The sequence below is a fragment of the Sceloporus undulatus genome, chromosome 2 (assembly GCF_019175285.1).
Source record: "Sceloporus undulatus isolate JIND9_A2432 ecotype Alabama chromosome 2, SceUnd_v1.1, whole genome shotgun sequence".
NCBI lineage: Eukaryota > Metazoa > Chordata > Lepidosauria > Squamata > Phrynosomatidae > Sceloporus > Sceloporus undulatus.
Genome location: NC_056523.1, coordinates 58,766,299 through 58,784,964, shown reverse-complemented (window position 1 = coordinate 58,784,964; position 18,666 = coordinate 58,766,299). Strand labels below are relative to the sequence as shown.

Below are 18,666 nucleotides of genomic sequence, written 5' to 3'. Positions count from 1 at the left end.
GATTCTGCTGTTATATTTTTTCTGTCCTTTTGATAAAGAAATAATTGTGTTTGCTGCAAAATCAGCTTATTCTTCTAGCTTATTTTTACTTGGAGTTACTTTGGTTGATTGTCTGTTTTTAAAACCTTGAGTCTATAAGTCCTGCAGAGTTTAGTGCCTTGAAAAGCTCTCCCTCCCCCCTCCCCCGGCCACAAAAAAAACCCAGTGCACTACTCTTGAGAGATGCGGTGGCTTAGTGGTTAAGACACCAATTCTGATGATCGGAAGATCAGAAGGTTGACAGTTTGAGTGCTGCATGATAGGGGAGCTCCTGTCACCAGTCCAATCTACTGACAATCTAGTAGTTCAAAAGCATGCAAATGCAAGTAGATAAATAGGTACCACTTCAGTGAGAAGGTAATAGCATGTGGTGCAGTCAAGCTGGGCACATGGTTGCCAGAACAGTCCCCAGACAATGCTGGCCCTTTAGCTTAGCAACTGAAATGAGCCCCCTACTGCCAGTTATGACAAGACATTCATATCAAGGGGCTACCTTTACCTTTACTACTCTTAACAACTGGGACAGGGGGAAGCAACGGGTGGAGTCTGAGCTTTTCATTAAGACTCAGTGACTTTCCCTCTAAAATTTATGCAATGCTTTTGAAGATGTCATACATGCTTCCGAGGCTACAAAAGCACAGTTAGTCTTAAAAGTGGTACAAGATCCTTACGCATGCTGATACTCCAGACTAACATGACAATATCTTTGAATACCAACATAAGCATTAAACAGTGTTGGCTGATGAGGAGGGACAGTTTTCCAGCACATTGGTTCAAACAGTCTGTGGCTTTTAGGATTCTGCGTAGTTTCTTCTGCTGCCAATTTCTTTTTTAAAATAAGTTATTAATGTTATTAATAAGGATTTAATAAGTTAACTTTTTTACAACTTATTAATTAATAAAGTCCTTCGGATTCTCTCTGGCCATTATGACATCAGGGAAAAATAGAGGGAAAGTTCAGAAAGGTTACTGATTTGAAGTTCTTCTCCCCATTTATATTCCTAAATATATTTCTAAATATATTCTGCATTTAAACCACTCAGAGTCAGGGGCTTTCCCAGCAGATAATGATCACAAATTAGCAGACTCTAATTCTCTTTTGCATTAGCCTCCCAGCCTAAGGACTGCCATCAGCACAAAACAATACACATGCAAATCACTCCTGCATTCCCAGGCTCACACAGTATACATATACCCACTTTTTTCCAGGCAAGCATCCCCTGAAGATGCCAGTCACAGATGCTGGCAAAACATCAGGAAGAAAATCTTCTAGAACATAGCCACATAGCCCAAAAAACCCAGAAAAAACTATTCTTCTATGTACTTTGCTGTTTGATGTAACCTCAATTATTGGCCCATAGAAGCCCTTGGCATCCCAATATTTAGCCCCTTTATGTTTTCTTCCATGAAATTGGAGCACCCTACATGCACTGAGCATGCAGGAACAGGGAATACAATAATCAGAAGTGCCTTACAGAATTTACTTCCTTAGGGAATCTTTACTCTTTCTAAAAATGTTCCCACACAGTGTATTTTCCCTGGTATTCCATATTATGATAAATGGAAGATAAGAGCCAGGGTGGTGTAGTGGTTTGTGTTGGACTATGACTCTGGAAACCAAAGTTTGATTCCCAGCTTGGCCATAAAATCCATTGGGTGACCTTGGGCAAATCACGCTCTCTTAGCTTCAGAGAAAAGCAAAGGTGAAACCCCTCTGAAATCTTGCAAAAAAACCCAAAACCCAACCCAGTATTGTCTGAGAGCCACCATAAGTTGAAAACGATTTGAAGGTTCATAACACATAAATTAAATAAATAAATACAGAAACTCCTACTAAAATACAGGGGGAAATGGTTTTGTACTACTTCACAGCAGTATGCTTTACATTGGTAAGTGTTTATTATTAAAGTAATCTATGCATCTAAAAACTGTACCTGAATTACTAATAATCCCAAGTAATAATCATGATAATAAAAAACAATAACAATAAATCTTATATATTATATAAAATATATCTTTTTCTCAGACTCAAGATGGCTTAGAAACATTTTAACATAGAGATAAACATTACCATGACTAAAAACATATAAAAGTTAAAATATGATTAAACCACCAATACAAAAAAGAGCAATTTAAAAGTATTCTAGTTAAAAAACAACAAATAAAGCATTTTTAAAATATGTTATGCATAAAATTAATTCCATAATACTTAAATGTGTGGAAATGTAAAAGCCCTTTAAAAATGTATTAGTTGTTGTTCATGTTGCTAAGTTATTCATGTAAATTACCTTACATTTAAGAGCACCCCATGAAGGGTGAAGAGTAATCCTGCTCTACTGCTCCTAATGAATAACAAATGGGCCTTCACAATTTATTTAGTTCAGTGCAAGCTGCCATTACAACTCACTCTGGTGTGTGTTTTTTAACTCTGTGGCAATGCATCATCTTGCCTGACTGTATGTCATCTTCTAGAAGGTCACCAAAGGTATGTAACCCTCCTCCCCAGTTTGAGTTATGAAAAGTTTTGACAAAACAAGGAACAGCGTGCTCTGTTTTAGTCTTCTCTCCTTCTTCAGCCCATATACTTCAGACATAAAATATCTAAGTTGCAGTAGGGCAAATAAAAAAACAACAGCACTGCAAAACAGTCAGTTCAATGCTTCCTTGTTTAAACACACAGACACACAGAAACAGACATACACACACTTTACACCCGAAAACTTCAATCCAAAGGTTTAAATGAGATGATGAAGACCGCTGCTATTTATCTTCATTTCACAGGTATACAGAAATATGTATTATGTTGCTCTGGACAATTAGCCTTTTATCCAATTTTACTTGATAGCTTAAACTCTCCCACCCTAAGGTTTTAATTATCCCTCTCAGCCAGCACTCTTAGGTCTCAATTCATGCAGCTGGAAATCCGCCCCAGTGATGTTATAACCTTGTTAACGTAACAAAAGAGGAGTTTACTTAAAACTGTACTGACTATGGACTTAAGCCAAATTTACTTGAAAGAGGAAAGAGACTGTCAAAAATCCTACAGTAAACACAGAAAAGCAGTTCTTTCATAACCTTCACCTTAATTCATATAGACAAGTAATTTACATGTAAGTGGATTCATATGGTTTGTAAGGGGGCCTCCCTCTAGAGCCAGACTGGGTTTCACCCCCCCCCCCCCCCCCTGCAAGTCCTGCTCTCTCTTTTTAAATAATAGCTACGCTTACCAGAAGACAGAGCATCTGCAGAGTTTGAATCACAATAAATTATAAGGTAAACATTTATAAAACAAGTCAGCATCAATATGAACACAACAAATTTCACAAAGCCATTTTCAAATCTGGGCAGTTCTCTGTCAAAATCATTGTTTACATTCAGTAAAGACTTTTATGTCGAGAGTGTACAGTTGCACCTCTAATGAAGTAATGGTTACATTACCCTTACGTGTAAGTGGCTTGTCATATATTGATATCCCCCATTCATTTAATGAACACATTACAGTTGGAATTTCCTAAATCTGTCTGTTAATTAAAATCATTTTTAGGTTATACACGAACGGATCCTTGCATCAGTTAGACTAAACAAAACATTGCTGTTTGAACATGGAAATCTTCATGAAGCTGAGATTCTAAGCACACTTACTGGAAAGAAAATTCTACCAAAATTCCAAGGATTTGTTTAGAATTCTGTAAAAAGAACCCAATGGAAATCACAGGCACAATCTTGAGCCACATCAATCAATCAGAATTTCCTGTCTTCAGTGGCAAAACTGAATTATCCTGTAAATGAAAGCTACAAGTGCACATAGGCAATTTCAAATGATGGAGAGGCACAACGCAAAATAGTCCAAAATGCAAATTTATCCAGTTTAAATGTACCAAACCAATTCTGAAACCTTCATCTGATACCACAGGGGAAGGTTTCTAGCAGATGTTGAACTGCAAGAAATTATGGGATGCATATTTATCATGGGTTCTTGACAAGCTTCTTCTATGGTAGAGTCCAGAATACAATTTACAGAGCAGCACAAATGCCATAAAAAAACAGAGTATTCCTAAGGCTTTCAGGAAACTGTTCCAGTCCTGGTTCACTGGATAGCCTGATGAGCTTGGTTTTTAATTTGCAGGGCTGGGAGGGATGTGTCATCAGGCCTAAAACTTGATCTACACATATCGTGAAGTGAGGCTAAAATGGGTTGTGCTTTTTCATATTGCCAGTGGGCATGTCATATTCTTGAATGAGGCTTTAGCATTAAGGAATATTCACCACCACTCAGCAAAAGAGATAGAAAGCTGTAGCACTGGCATCATTTTTTTTTTCAATTTTTTTTTTTTTTAAAATGGAACAATCAAGATAATGTGAAGTGCTGTCAGCCACTCTACCACCACAAATCCACAAAAAAGTCTTAGGGCTGATTCAAAATAAGCAAAGCCAGAGGATTTGGCCTCACCCATCACTGGACTTACTATGTTTGGGTTATGACTGTTTGTTTGTTAAAGAAAGTCCAGAGAATGTTTCTCCTATCCTGGTCCTTTGAGGGTGTTTTGTGAGTCCAACAACGATGTTTGCATTCATAGCAAAAGAAGGTTCTGGAGGTTCAGCCCAGAATAAATTGTTTTTGTTGTATTTATTACTGTATAAACACATGCATAAGTCTAGAAATTTTAGTTAAAAAAAATGACCCAAAACCCTGAATTGACTTATCCATGGGTCAATGTAAATGCTGTACTCTTAAATCTTATTTTAAAAGGAGACATCCCCTGGCAAAAGGCAAGGGTATAACCTGTTCTGGAAGCAGTAATCCCCCCTCTACTTTCTCATCCATCCAACCTTTCAAATAACTTGGATCTGAGCCACGTAGGGCTAATAATAATAATAATAATAATAATAATAGGATTTATTTATATGCCACCCAGTCACTGGGAATCCGGGCGGCTTACAACAGAGGGGATAATAGACGGTTCCCTGCCCTCAGGTTTACAATCTAAAAAGACATGACACAAAAGGAGAAGGGAATGGTTGAGGGGGAGGGGATCAGGTCCAGCATTCTTCTCTCCCTCTGAGGCCTGGACCAAGGCAGATGGACTGGAAGGAGGGCTCTTTTTCTTAATCGAGGCTGGGCCTGATGGCATTGGGCCTGTCCTTTCGCTCCCTCCCAGGCCAGAAGATGACAGTTGGAAGGAGGGAGGGGAGGGCTCTTCCTCTTCAGGCCCGATGGTGTTGGGCTTGTCCTTTCACTCTCTCCCAGGCCAGAAGATGACAGGTGGAAGGAGGGAGGTCATAACCAGCATTCTGAATTGTGGCCATAAACAGACCAACAGCCAGTGGACCTGTTCAAACAAGAGAGCTGTGTACTCTCCTGTAACCAGCTTCCATTAATTTAGAGACTACTGTATTAATCCAAATGGGATGTAAACAAGGCATGTATCACAATAGCCAGTTCTAATGCCTCAAGAAATGAGCACAGCTGGTGCACAAGCTATATCTGTGAAAATGCATTCATGGACACTGCTGAATTCTGGGTTTTCAGCTCAGAGTTGAATCAAGGAGAACACCCAAGCCGTGAATCTTCAAGGGTATTTAAACCCCATCCAGCACCATCTGAATCTCTGTTCCCTGCTCTGCATTTCAACTGACCAGGAGCTCCTCTGTCTTGTCTGGATTAAATTTCAGTTCCTCCCAGAATAAGGTAAAGAGCTAGCAACTTTAAATGAGTTGATGTCTCCAGGGCTGGATTAACTGCATTCAAGAGTACTAAAGGAACTTGCAAGTATAATCTCAGAGTCACTGTCAATCATCTTTGAGAGTTCTTGGAGAAGAGAAGTCCCAGTAGAATGGAGGGTGGCAAATGTTGCTTCCATTTTCAAAAGGGGTGGAGGATGCAAGTCAATTTGATATTGATACCAATAAAGCTTCTAGAACAGATCATTAAAAAGTCAGTGAGCAACCACAAGATGATCAAAAGTCTGGAAACCAAAATTTATGAGGGATGATTTAGAGACCTGAGTATGTTTAACCTGGAGAAGAGAAGATTGAGAAGTGGCATGATAGCTATCTTTAAATGTCTGAAGAGGTATCACATAGAAGATGGAACCTGCTTGTTTTCTGATGATACAGAGACTAGAATATGAACCAATGTGTTCAAATTACAACAAAAGATGCCTACCTAAATGTTAGGAAGAACCTTTTAACTGTAGGAACTGTTCAACAGTGGAAAAGATTGCCTGAGAGGGTAATGGACTCTCCATCTTTGAAGGTCTTTAAGCAGAGGTTGTTTAAGCACTCTTTCAGGAATGCTTTAGTTGTATTCTTGCATGGCAGAAGGTTGAGTCAGATGGCCTTGTGGTCCATTTCACCTCTAAGATTCTATGAAATTCTCAGGAGCTTTTGAGATAGCCAGAGGTAAACTCCCCATCTAACATCCTTGTCTTGGCTCCTTTCCTGCCTTCCCTCTGGAGAGTACACATCTGGAGAGGGGAGAAAACCTCTCCCATACCACACAACTATCACAGTATGTCTGAAGTACAACTGGATGCATGGGTGGGTTTTTGATCAGTTAGCATGAGCAGCCTTATTCTGCTTCACAGAACTGGGGGTCTGTGAAGTCCAGGAAGACTTCAATGATCAGACTGTTTGTAAGACATATTGGTTCCTTTAGAAGTACTACAGCCTAAATGGGTTGCTCCTCTTCTGTTCCCACTGTATTTAATCCCATCATGTCCTGATTAACGATGTATACAGAGTGGATGTCAGGTAAAGGGAAGTGGACATTCATCCCACAACTAAGGAAGGCACCCAAGGTGTTCCTTGAGGAATCTCTTCTTGAGGAATCACAAGGGACAGTTTCTTCTACTTTGCAATCTGTCCCACTCTATATGTTATAAACAGGAGTTTTTATGGCCTTGTGAGGAGTCAATGTTTGCCCTTTCCCACCACATCTTCAGAGTTTACAGTTTCATATTAGCTTTTAATCAAGTATGGTTGACCCCATTGACTGTTGTTATGTACCTTAAGCTATGTTGGCTCTGACTCAAGGTGATCCTATCAGAGTGATTTCCTTGCAAGATTTATCTAGGGGAGATTTGCCATTGCCATCTTCTCAATGGCTGAAAAAATGTGGCTTGTCCAAGATCAATCAGTGTGGTTTCCACAGTAGAGTGGGCATCTGAACCCTGGCCTCCACAGAGTTCTAGTCCAGTACTGAAAACATTAGGCCAGTGTTTCCCAACCTTTGGCTCTCCACTTGTTTTGGATTTCAGCTCTGAGAAGCTCCAGTCAACTTGAACATCAGCCAGGAATGATGAGAACAGAAGTCCAAGTCATCTCAAGGGCCAAAGATTGGGAACCACTGCACTAGACCATGCTGGCTCTTGTGGCTCCATTAGACAATGTTACATGCACCTGTACACAATCTGTCAGTAACAGTATTAAGTTATAGGCAAATGAGACACAGGGCTTTAAAAAAAACAGCAACCAACAGCTGGGGAAGTTCAGCATGTACAGGTATGTTTTCAACAGGAATTTAAATCTGAATGTAGTCCACTTCTAAGAACAATATGTGTCAGAGGCTGGCTAACACCACTGAGAAGGCACACCTTTGGGGATAGTAAAGGATGGTATTTTCTTGGTTGCAGAATAACCAGTAAACCACATCTTACTGTCTCCCACCAATCCAATGAAGATATCATTATACATGGGAAGGCTAGCTGTAAGATATCTTGTTCCTGAAGAAATGAAGACTTTTAGTGTTACTTTGAATGTAAATCAGTGCAGTTTAAATATATAGCTGTCTATGCTATATACTCTGTGTGTGTGTGTGTGTGTGTGTGTGTGTGTGTGTGTGTAGAGAGAGAGAGTGGGGGAAGTGTGGCCCCTAAAATTACCAATCCCTTTCCCCCAAAGGCCCCAACACCTAGGATTTGGGGTTCCAGGTTATTACTACTTGTAAAAATGGCCCAGAGAAGGCCAGAAATGTGGCAAAATTTATCCCTTGAGAGCTACAAAATTTCCAATTTTGCAGTGAGGGGCATCCTTCCAAGGTCTCCAGGAAAACTCAATGCACCAACTTAATCCGAGCAGTTGCCCACCCCTGGTATATAGCAAAGTGATCGGAGCAGGATGTTGAATTCCACTCCAGCTGAAGCATCTAAACCAGGGCAGCCCAGCATAGAATCATCCAATTCTACGGTCACAGAACGGCTACCAGAACCTGAATCACAATGGTAAGACTATCTTTACCCAGGAACAAGCATAGTTGGCACATAAACTAAAGGTGGTCATGGGAGCTCTGGGCAACTGTGGTCATCTGGGACTCCAATAACAGAAGCATTCTGAAACTACAAACCTTTCTTTTTCACTGAGTGCTACTCCTTCCAGACCAGTTGAACACTCCAATCTCCAGGTTTATGAATCACCAACACTCAGAAGATCTGTCTTATCAAGACTCAGCCAGGTTATTCACTGTTGTTAAACTGATAACTATATCCAGACACTGATTCAGAGCAGCATGATTCAGATGCTACAGAAAAATAAATGCTGAGCATAATCAATGCACTGATGACACTTGTTCAACATTTCTTAATTTGAAAGAAAATAAAGCTGGCAAACAGTTTTTAAAATTGCATAATCTCACTACAAGATGTTGTTATGACCACACTAGATTAAAATTACTGGAACATCACAGCTACAGTTATCTCACATTTTACTGCCCCCTGCATTATTGTTCTAATGGATTGGCAATAATATATATAATATGATGACTGAATAACAGACAGATATAGCATGAGGATAACTGAATGGGAATTTTGAACAGTTCTAGAGAACAGGCAAGAAGAGTTCTGCCCTCTTAGGATAAAAAAAATGCAATGCTCTGAAGATGTCCTGCATCAGCACAGAATCCAATTCTGGAACTACAGTGAGTTCACAATAAAAGAAGAAAAAGACCCAGACAGGGCATTTTAAGCACTTGCATTATTTCTGCATCCATACTTCTAATATTCATAGCCAAGTGTCTTGCCAAAAATCAACAACAACAAGTCACACGGTAACCATTTAGCTTCACTCAAATGAATTTAGTCTTTTTCACTTGTTTAGCAATTCTGTCTTATAAATCTCTATACGTAACATACGCAATAATATCCCACAGGAGAGAGCTTCATTCCTGTTATAAAATTGTAATGTTGTAAGCCTTAAACATGAAGCATTTGCTATTTAAAGAAGGGGAAAACTGACCCATTCTATTTTGTAACATCTGCTAAAATCATAATCAGTTTGTTGGCTGAGGTTAGCAATGCCAGAGCCTGCAGTTGATCAGTGCTGCCCTAGGTGTCACTGAGGCCTGTGGGAATTAAACTAAGAGGGTTTCAGTAGACAAGGGTGTAATTCAGTCAGCCTCAGAAATGCGGGTGGGGGTAAGAGGAGAAAGATATTCCTGAAAACAGAAGCTTAGCTTTCCTTTCCAGTCGGCCACTCCCTCACTGTGACTGCTCTCTTTTGAACTGTTAGTACTCCTGACTATCATATCAGAGATGGAGGCCCACACATTCCCTTTCTGGCTTTAGTTCAATATAAATATCATCCTATTTTATCATTTTCATCATTACTATATCCTCAGTTAATAAAACTTGGAAAAAGCATGTTTCCAATGATCTTAAATACAGGGCAATTTTGGCTGAGATCAGTCTTGGCAGAATACCTCTATTTCCTCAGGGTTTTCATATACAGGTATATATTTTAATACATGCACATACCTCAAATAATGACAAAACAATTTTAAATCTTTGTTGCACATTTTAATAGTATTGTAAGTACATTGCTTAATTTTCCTCATAAAGCTTGCAGAGATTTAGCACCCTTTAAAAATCTATATGGTGGGATTGTGAATGAATAATGTAGGCTTCACTTTTGTGTGTGTTTGTTGTTATTGTTAACTGCCCTCAAGTCAACCTTTAATCATGGCAGACCTGAGGAGGGGTACAGTTAATTCTTATACTCAACTTGTTGGAATTAACGTTCCATTACTGCAGATGGAAATGCATTAAATCTCACTTTAGTAAATGTCAAACAACATTTGGGAATTGTGAGGTTTTTTGGGTAATTTGCACTACCCTTTGGATTAAATGCCAAGCCTAGATTAATGGGAGAACAGGTCATGTTGGCAATTGATAATGAATGCTGGGTATCAATATCTCCGATTCTCTGTATGATATTTTTCTCACTGTTGTTCAATTTAATGTATTGTACAAAGAAAACTATCCGAGAGGCCAAATGTCTGGAACGTCTATTGGACCTCTATGAATGTTTGTGATTTATATGAGTTCTTCCATAACAGATTAACATAGCCTCTTTCTGGGCCTGCAAAGGTGAGCTTTAGCCAGTATCTTGGAACCAATTCTCATGCAGTACATTCCATTAATGTACATCCAGCTTCCAATGGCAGAACTGCTGATGACCCACATTTTGGAATTTCAAATAAATTTCTAAGAAAGGTTGGTAGATCCTGTTCAGCCAATGGAGAGAAGCCCAATATCCATATTGGAATGCCAAACATTAGTTGGGGGAGAATCTTAGCCTGCTGTACCTTGCATACAGCAGGTATAAACTGGCCTCTCTTGGTGTAAAAAAAAAAAAACAATCCAGGATATTGTTTGCTACTATTACTTGCAGACTGGACAGTTGCAATCCGATGGAGTACCCATGAGCCAGCTACTTGACAATTTATACCTAGATACTTAAGACATATAACCTGTTTGATTTTATGGCCTGCTATTTCCCAACCATTTACAGTACGGCTTTTAGAGAAAATCATAATTTTGGATTTATTATAATTAATAGTTAGCTGGTTTTCTTCACAGTACCTCATAAATACTCTTAGCAGGTGTCTTATTCTGATTCTAGTAAAAGAGAGAAGAGCAGCAGCAGCAGCATATAAGAGTAGAGAGATGCTGCTTGAGATCAGTTCTGGAGTGATAAACATATGATACAATATGTCTAGCCAGATCATTCAGATATAAATTAAACAGGGTAGGTGCCAGAATGCATCCTTGCATTCTCTACAGCTATGGATGTCCCTAGTTAGATTACCTTGTTCTTACCTGTATTGTTGTATTGCTATATAGATTCATAATTAACCAGAGTAGTCTTTTATCAATTGTAGTGCTGAACAGTTTAGCCCAAAGTTTTTTTCTGGGTATAGAATCAAAAGCTGGCTTTAAATCCATAAAAGCAATATGCAAGTTGGTATTTAGGGCATTTGTATATTTTTCAGCCAGATGGTTCAAAATTACACAATAGTAAACTATTGTCTTTCCTTTTCTAAACCATGCCTGTTCATCCGCAATAATCTGGAACGATCTGCTGGATGAGATCTGCCATCTAACATCTTTGGAGGCCTTTAAAAAGGCAATAAAAACAGATCTCTTCTGGCGGGCCTTCCCAAATTGACCCCCTAATCACACTCTCCACTTGCTTAAACTTGTTCCCTTCGAACCGATCTGTTTTTCGGATTGATTTTATGGCCCACTGTTTGGGAACTGCTTTTAATGTTAATTTTAGGGGAGGGTGGAAGTGGGAATCGGGAGCTCATTGTATTTTTATCTATTGTTCTATGTTCTTGATTTTTATTGTTCTTTCTTTTGTATGCTGTTACCCGCCTCGATCCAATACAGGGAGAGGCAGGATATAAATAATAATAATAATCATAATAATAATAATTATTATTATTATTGTTAATTTTTTCTGCCTTTATCCATTCAGTCAGCCTATTTATTCACTACTGATAAAAGAATGATGGGGTGATAATTAGCTGGATCATTTTATGCCCTTTTTATGTATGGGTACTATCATAGCTTTTGTCTGTCTATTTGGTAACTGAGCTGTCTGATTTATATGGGTAATGAGGGTTGCTAGCCCACTATATGATGTTGATCTTAAGAAGTTCTGGCACGATTAACTGTGGGCCTGGTGCTCTTCCAGACCTGATCATAGAAATCAGGAACTCAACTTCATGTTGAGTAACTGGCGGCCATTCTGGCATATCTAATGAGTTCAGAGGACTTGCACTCTATATTAACAACAACACTTGCACTCTATGTCACATTTTTTTAAAGCACTAGAGTTTTGCAATCTATATCAAATGGCCAAAATGATACCTCATGTTTTATTGATGTTAACTGCCCTTGAGTTGATCTCGACTCATGGCAACCTTATGGATGAGACATCTCCAAGACTCTCTGTCCTCCACTGCTCTGCTTAATTCCTGCAACCCCATACCCATCACCTCCTTAACAGAATCGTTTCTAGTTCTTTCATAGCCACCCTTCCCCATTCTTAATCTTCTTCTGATTTCCTGACTGCAGTCCCCATGTCTATCAATGTTTGGTGCCAGGTATGGGAATTCTTTTACTATTTCTATTTCTTCATTTTCTAGGTTGAACTTGTAAAGGTCCTTGGTGGTCCTTATTTTTGTTTTCTTTATGTTCAACATTAAGCCTGCCTTTGCGCTTTCTTCTTTGATCTTCCTTAGTAGGTGTTCCAAGTCTGTGAGGTTTTCTGCTAGTACTATTGTGTCATTTGCATATCTTACAATGTTGATATTCCTTCCTCCTATTTTCGCTCCTCCTTCTTCTGTTTTTTTCTTATAATATGTTCTGCATACAAGGTGAACAGATAGGGTAAAAGGATAAAACCTTGCCTGACCCCCTTGTCAATTGGGAACCATTCTGTTTCTCCGTGTTCTGTTCTGACAGTACCCTCTTGTCCTGAGTACAGATTCCTCATCAAGTTTATTAGATGTGTTGACCCTCTCATTACTTTAAGGACATTCCATAGCCTTTCATGATCCATGCAGTCAAAGGCTTTGCTATAGTCTATAAAGCACATATAAATATACTCTAAAAGAATAGCAATATGTTAGCATATTTTTTAAATAACTACAGAGGATTTCTAAGAAAATTGTTTACTTAAACTGTTCTGAAAGAGTTTATTGCTTTCTTTCCTTTTATTTAAAACAAAAATCTTCATGTTAGTGAAGAACAAACCCTTCATTTGGATTCTTTTAATCTGTATGGCACTATGAATTTGGTGTCAAAAAAGTTAGTCAAGATTGGCTGTGTAACAGATCTAAAGGGCAGAAACAAAAGTTACAGGAAAATTTTCACCCATGTTCCAAGAAGGCCACATTAACATCCTAACTACTTCCTGTGGAAGTCACAGTTGTATCAACATCCTGCTGTTTTGTTTGTATTTAATTTGGGATATGACTCTCTATGCTCTCAGCATGGATTCTACAATTAAATGAAAGCACACCACAGGCTGTAAAAAACCAACCAAGTGTTCCAATTTTCAAAGGATATGTTTTGTTGAGACAATAAATATACTCCCTATTTGCTGAAGATTATACAAAATACATGAAAGTATACCAATAATGAAATGAAAAATAACTCCTATGACATGAACACTGTTGCTGGACTAATCAACAAGAACTTTCTTCACCATTAATTTGTTACCATTAATTTGTTAGGCCAGCTACTTATAAATTATATAGGCACATATAATCAATGTCTTCAAACATTCCACTTCACAAAACATTATCATTATAACCTCTAATATACTCTGACCTTCTTACCAGGGACCACTGCCTTTCTCCTATTTTGTAACCACACTATTAATTTGACTCAAAGACTCGACTCAGTCCTAATATGTTAATTGGTAATGGCTAACTGGGGCAAGGTACATTTGCCAGTCCCACCAATACTCAGCCACCTAAGCATTGGCTTAGAGAACTTTGAATGAATAAGGTTTCCTCAGAGAGAATGTAACACTTAGGGGCCAATAGTCACATTTGAGGCCAAGGATGTATTTCATTTCCAAAGAACTGCATTCCTCCCTCCCCCACTTCCAGTGAGGTGTGTTCATTCCTTGTGAAAAATCCAGATGATCAGCTCCCCTCACATAGATACTATACAAATTCCATCAGATGAATGCAAAGAAAAGTGCATGCCACTTTACCAAAATTAAGTCTCTTCTTGAACTACCAGTGGCTTTCCCTAAAATGCAATGGAAGCACACCAAATTCAAACTTCTAATTCCAAGAATAATAAGAAATACTTTTCATCCCAATAAAATTTCCAGTTGACTTCATGCAATACAAATGAAAAGCCCCATCGTGAAATTAGGTTCTATTTTGCTTGAGAAAAATTTCAAAACATATTTAATGCAATACAATAATAATGATAGATGAGAGTATCTATGTTCACTGACAAGTGAGCAAAATAACCATCAGTGTAAATCACCTAGAAAGCCAGTATGGTGTAGTGGCTCAGTTTTGGACTACTACTCTGGGAGACTATAATTCAAATACCACTTGGACGTGAAAAACCACTGGATGACCTCTTTTCCTCTTTTGCAGGAAGGCAATGGCAAATCACCCTCAAAGAGTCTTGGCATGGAAATGCCATGGTAGATTTACCTTTGGGTTACCGTAAGTTGGAATTGGCTTGAAGACATGCAAGAAGAAGAAAAGAGCAGGAGGAGGAAGAAATAGAACCACAAAGCTGTTCAAGTATAATTCGTTTAGTAATATCAAATAATCAGCTCTAAAGGTTAAAGAAGAACATAAACACATGCCAGTTGCTAACATTACATCTGTCCTTCCCTTTCAGACTATGGTCAAAATACAAGATGGGATTTTCCCTTTACATAACATTTTCTCTCTCAATAAATACTTTCAAATATTCTTCCTTTCATACACACACACATATGAAGTGACAGTTAGTCATTGCTGAATTAAGTTGTCATCCTTTTTCACTCTAAACCTAAAATAAGTCAGCATTCTTAAGAAATATTCATAAGGAAAACTGAAGTAGACAACTGATTATACACCATAAATTAAGATGAATCTTGGCAATGTGAGCCAGAGGAGGTCAGAAGACAAAATGTTAACATAATATAAGCATAGGAAATCATCATGAAAGCTCTTAAGTATACAATTCATGTAGATTTGGCTACAAGCCAAGAGTCACAAAAGCCAAAAGTCACAAAATATGTCCTGTCAGCATTATTTAAATAATTAAATTGAAGATATCTAAAAAGTTTTGTCTTCACTAATCCAATTAATTAATTTTCCAAAATATTAAAATACAGCCAATCAAATTATCCTTGTTACATTCTGACATTACAAGAATTCATCATCAGTGTTACAGGATATATTTGAAATTTGTCATCTTCTGAGAAAATACTATGTTTTCATTAAAAATCAGCTCCTCTCTTGTTTTTTACTCTTTATATTTACTATTCACATATTGAATTCACTATCAACATTGCTGTCTTTTATCTCTAGCATTAAATTTGGAGCGGCTGTGGTTTTTAGTTAAAATCAGGTAACTGCAAAACAATAGGCAGTTTTTAAAAAGTCCCTCACAAATTATAGATTAACAAAACAAGAAATAATCTAGCCTACCCCTAAATCTACTGCCATTCTGAAAGTATTTAATGCACTGAAATATTTGGTAATTGCTATCACATAATCATCATAATTTTAACTGGTGCATTATCTATGTAGTCCCTATGGAAAAGAAAAGAAGTCTTTAAAATGTAAAGAACTTTCACCACCTATTATTTTATTGCTGCTACTATTATGACTGAGTGAGATGGTTTATTTTAATTACCAGTATTCAGAAAACCATATCTGTGCATCAGACTGTGCTAGAAAGAGGGAGGTAGATGAAGGGCACATAAGTGCCCATTAAAGAAACATTAAAATAGCCCAGTTTGTCACCACTTTAACTGCCAAGACTCAATTCTGGGAACTGCAGTTGTGTTAAACATTTAGCTTTCTCCATTAGAGCACTCTGGAGCTACATCAAACTATAGTTAAAAAATTCCATAGCACTGAGCCTTGACAGTTAATGTGGTGCCAAACTGGATTATTTCTGCAGTACAGATGCAGCCTGAGCCTCTGCATCAGCTGGAGTGGTACTTGGGACGGCAGTGCTGAATTGCTACTGCTCAAAGCTCAAGAATCCCTGCCAGGCATTGCTCCCCAGCTGCCTTATTTCATTCTTTCTCATGCGTATGGAAGCTCTGGGAAAAATGGCATAGCGAGGCTCAGTGGATGCTGCAGGAAAGGGAGAGAAGATGATGAAGCCAACCAAGAAGATACTGAGATCTTGCTAATTAGGGAAATAGATTAGACTAGGGACAGGTATGGTGTTATCCCAAGAGTATACCTAGGATATGACATACCAGACTTCACAACTTCGGAAATATACTAAGCAAAGGAAGAAAGCCAGCCTAATATGAGACTGATCTGTATGGGCAGACAGCTGCTGAAAGATGAAAAAATCTGAATAGACTGTTTATTTTGAATGTGTTGTTGTTGCTGCTGCTGCTGCTGCTGCTGCTGCTGCTGCTATGTGCCTTCAAGTCATTTCTGACTTATAGTGACCCTAAGGTAAACCTACCAGGATTTTTTCTCTCTCAGCAAGAGTGTGATTTGCCCAAGGTCCCCCCAGAGGGTTTCCATGGCCATGCAAGGATACAAACCCTGGCCTCCTGGAATCTTAAGCTATTACTACACTATGCTGGCCCTTTTTGGATGCATACAATATACAAATTACTGGTTGTTTTGATTTTCAATTTATACCATATTACAGATTTCCCCACAATCAGTTCATTCTGTGTGAGATTATCAATTTCAAAGATTCTGTTGCAAATTTAACATACTGTAATTTTGCATACTTATATTTAAAGTAGGGAGGACATTGAATTTCATTCTGTCTCCCCCCCCCCAACACACACACTTTAAAACAAGTATAGTGATAAAGTGGGAGGCTTATACCTTTGCAACAATTCTGCTTTATAACACCTATAAAACAACTGATCTTCCCTTCCATCTCATTATATCCTGGTACCAAAAATCTACTTTAAAAACATGACGAATAAATGCCCTTATCATCCTTAGCCTGCCACAAAGATTTGAACCATTTTGGCATTCCTTAGGAACATGATATTCCTCCAGAGATAACACACTAAAGTCATGGTTGTCATGATAAGCTACGAAAAATCCTCTCCAAGATATTGAGGTTGGTGGGGTAATGAAAAAAGCTTTGTCAGCACTACAAGTGCACTTTATTTATTTATCTCACCTTTTTCCCTGCACAGGATCCAAGACAGTTTACATTTTAAAAGCACAATACAATTTACTTCTTTAACCAGCTTCAAAACGGAGTTGAAGACCATCCTGTTCAGAGAAGCGTTCCTAGGCATTGCATAACTGTCACTTGCTATTTGATGTTCTTTTGTTGTCTGTTTTATTGAATCATTTCCTGTATTGCTATGTATTATCCTACTAGAAAGGCCCCTTCCCCTCCACCACTCCCTTCTCCTTTTGTGTCGTGTCTTTTTAGATGGTAAGCCTGAGGGCAGGGAACCATCCAATTAAAAAGATTGTATGTATAAATAAAGGTTAATAATAATAATAATAATAATCTTAATACAAAAGTTACAATATAATAATCTATTTTTAAAAGCTAAGTTAAAAACAAGTTTAAAAAAGTTAAAAACAATTAATAATTTCCCACGGGGAAAACACTACATTATGATATAATGTTCTTCATGTGGAGCATTTTGTCCCAAATTAGTTAATCAAAGCCCTATTCACACATTCTATACTTTACATGAATAAAGAACGTAAGGACTTCACATCCTGCTCCCTATTCTCTCCCTCCTACATTGCTAGGAAAAGTCTGAAAAGAAGCTCTAGGCACATACATGTATTTATTATAATAAATTTATTTTACTGTATATATATATATATATATATATATATATATATATATATATATCCCACCCTTCAGCCCTAATGGCTCTCAGGGCGGCTTACAATTATTATTTTTAATCAGACGGTTCCCTGCCCTCAGGCTTACAATCTAAAAGACATGACATAAAAAGAGAAGGGAATGGTGGAGGGAAACGGGATGAGGTCCAGTGGTTCTTCTCTCCTTCTGAGGCCTGGACCAAGGCGGATGGATTGGAGGGAGGGCTCTTCCTTCTTCCAGGCTAGTCCAGATGGAGCTGGACCTGCCTGGTGAACTCCCTCTCAGACCAGCGGATGGCCCAAGGATATTAAAACCTTGGCAGGTTTGCATAGGAAGACAATATAGTCTGGAGCTAAGCTTAATAAGGCTTTATAAGTCATAATTAGCACTTTGAATTGTGCCCAGAAATGAACTGGTAGATGGTGATATGGTTTCAAGAAGAGAGTTATGTGTTCTCTGAAACTGGCCCCAGGCAGCTTTTTTAGCCACAGCTTTTTTGGCCTGGCTGACATTTCCATACAATTTCCAAAGGTAATAATAAAAATCAATCTTCCTTCCACTTTTCTGCTTGGAATGTGTATATAATATAATACTATATTATACACCACTATTGTAACAGATTGTTAACCGCTTAGAGAGTATCAGTTAAATATGATGCGGTATAGAAATGTTAATGCTAAAGCAGTGATGGTGAACCTTTTAGAGGCCAAGTGCCCAAACTGCAACCGAAAACCCACTTATTTATTGCAAAGTGCCATGTCCCTCTGGCTTTCTGGTAACAAACTCTGGCAGACTCTGTGCTGGGGCGACG

General features: G+C 38.3%; 1 protein-coding gene across 1 annotated transcript in view; it reads right to left on the bottom strand.

The window, feature by feature from the left end:
- The window catches only part of ERC2 (ELKS/RAB6-interacting/CAST family member 2), a 765,920-nt gene that overhangs the window by 328,913 nt on the left and 418,341 nt on the right, over positions 1-18,666 (bottom strand). The window lies entirely within an intron of this gene.